Below are 3,033 nucleotides of genomic sequence, written 5' to 3'. Positions count from 1 at the left end.
ATGAGACTGTTGAAGCAATTGTATGTACAAGGGATTGGTTGTATGGAAATGAAGGTATATTCTTCAAGTTTTTCATTGTTCTCTTAAATATTGTTACTCTCAGTCTCACAAATGCTAATCAGTAACTTTTTTTCCTAGATGGATTCAAAGTATTTCATGAAGATATGGATGAGCTCATCAACAATGTCGTTGATCTTAACATACATTCTGAAAAAACTGTCGACCAAGCTTCTAACTCCGGATGCGCTTGAATTTGATTTTTATTATGGTTGTGTAATGTTTTTTTTTTTTTTTTTGCTTCATTTGAACTATGTGGTTTTAGGACTTTGTTATGCAGGTTTCATTTCATGTGATGTTTTCTTTTGCATCATGGACTTCTTTTGCATCAATGTGGTTCTCTTTTGCATCAATGTGGTTGCATCATGAATTTCATGTAATGTTGTTATTGGAATTTTATTATCTATGCTTGGATTTTGGTACTTTGTTAAGATCTTTACAAAATGGACTGAAATCTACAATTTCGTGTCAATTTCGGTTCACCAGATTCGTGTCGTGTCTCGAATTCGCGGGTCAATTCGTGTCGCGTGTCACTTTCGGTTCGTGTCGTGTCGACCCGCAACCTGACCGTGTCGTGTTCGTGTTACGGTTCTTAATTATTTTCGTGTCACAGGTCGTGTCTGGGTCACGTGAAAAAAAAAACTGACACGGCACAAACACGATACGAACACAGCACGCGACACGAATTGACACCCCTAGTGGTGTGTGTACATTTTAAAATATGGAGAGATGGTGCAGAACGTGATGTGTGCAAAATGTGGAGTAGCGATAAAAAAAAGATGATGCAAAATGTGGTGTGTGCAAAACGTGAGTAGTGATAAAAAATTGCTGGGAAATTCTTTTATATAAAGGAAGAAACAGGAGAAAAAGCTTTTTTGAAAAAAAAAAAAAAAAAAAAAACTTGTGCGTGTGTGCAGAAGAGACGTGAGAAAGCAAGAAAAAAAAACAAACAGAAAAAAAAAACTTGGTGCGTATATATATATATATATATAAAGGTGCAGACGTGCGTGAGGAGGCGTGAGAAGGAAACAAAAAAAAGAGACTGTGCCGTGTGTGGGAGAACGCGAGAAGAGAAAGAAAAAAAAAACAAAAGGTGCATGTGTGTGCAGGAAAGTGCAGAGAAGTGAAAAATATATACATTCATGATATTTTAAAATAATAATGTAATATATATTTTGATCTTTTGATCTTTGTTTCACTAACAATTTTAGTTTTTTGTGTTATTAAATGGATACAACACATTTAAATTAAGTCTTATATACACTTTAAAGTATGAGATTGTGATTTATTCATTGACACTATCAAAGAAGATAAATCTTATATACGCCTTATGACGTGAGATTTATAATACCCTTAATAAATTCTTAATGCATTCATGGTGTGTGTTTTCTTATTCTTATCACAATCCCATAATTATCACTAAGACTTGGATTTCTTTTTAGAGATCTATATAAGTTAAATGTGATTTCAAAAATCAAGGATTAAAAATTTCCCAAAAACTTTGTTATGATTGTTTTGAGTGTAATTCGAGTGAAAAATTCATATGAATTACACTTTAAATATTGCCATATGAGAAATTATGTTCATATAATCTATATGAAATATTCATATAAATCGCACTATACCCGTCAAGAAAAGAAAAATAAAAAAAAAATGAGAGCAAGCAACCGTTGAATCTCTTTCTCAATACCTTCACAAATATATATATATATATATATATATATATATATATATATATATCCAAGACTTCACGTGTGCTGACGCTTGCAGGAAGAAAGCATTTGTAGGAAGAAGTCCACGTGCTATGCGTTTGCAAGCCTTAGGCCTCGTTCACTTTACAAATTCGAGTTTTTAATTTGAGTTGAGATGTGATATTATATGAGAACTTTTTACTATAGCAGAAAAAGTTAGATGTGATATTTTCAGAGAGTTTTTTACTGTAAAAACCTAAAACTGAAAACTCGAATCGGTGAAATGAACGAGGCCTAAGTTTCTTTTAAAATCAAATCGTTAGCACAAAAACGAAGGGATATACATCATACAATCAGATCAATTAGTTTAGATATGATAAAATTTAAAATAAAAAAAAAGAATAAGGGATAAAGGATAAATTTCAAAAAAATTCGGAATATTAAATATCCAAAAATTTAAAGTGCACAAATTGAGCTCTTTTATGGTCCCTTAGTTCAAAAAGATGAGTCTATTGTCTCATAAAATCATATGGTGATTAAATATAATTTTTAAATCAAAAAAAATCTCAACACAAAATTCAAAAAGGATCCTTTTAATTCCTCATAAAGTCATACCGGGGAATTATCCAAATACAACTTTTAAATCCAAATTATAAAATTCCAAATCAAATTTTGAAACACTTTTTAATTCCTCATAAGGTCATATACCGGGGAATTATCCAAATACAACTTTCAAATCCAAATTGTAAAATTCCAAATCAAATTTTAAAACACCTTTTAATTCCTCATAAGGTCATATACCGAGGAATTATCTAAATACAACTTTCAAATCTAAATTCTAAAGTAAAATTCCAAATCAAATTTTAAAAACATCTTTGAACTCCTCCTATGGTCATATATCGGGGAATTCTTCAAAATTCAAATTCAAAATTAAGAACTACGATTGACTTGATTCTCTATCGGATACGTAGGCAACCTAAAATTTAGGTGCAGTTTTAAGGCTAAATTCAATCCTAAAAATCCTCATAAAGGACAAAATCAAAATAAAACTAAATCAAACTTCAAAATATGTAAATTCCTCATAAGGTCATACACCGAGGAATCATCCAAAATTTTTAAACCCAAAATTCGAACTACAAGTGGCTTGATCCCCTAATGGGGTATGTAGGCAACTCGGCTAAATTCATCGAGTTCAGCCGTAATTTTAAATCAACCCAAATTTCCCAAATTCACAGAAAATAGAATTTACTGTTTTAACTAGAATCAAAAGGTCTTCCCTTGTACC

Source organism: Morus notabilis, unplaced genomic scaffold (genome assembly GCF_000414095.1).
Source record: "Morus notabilis unplaced genomic scaffold, ASM41409v2 Scaffold1119, whole genome shotgun sequence".
Classification (NCBI taxonomy): Eukaryota; Viridiplantae; Streptophyta; class Magnoliopsida; order Rosales; family Moraceae; genus Morus; species Morus notabilis.
The sequence above is the reverse complement of the archived record's forward strand: the minus strand, read 5'-3'. Positions refer to the sequence as shown.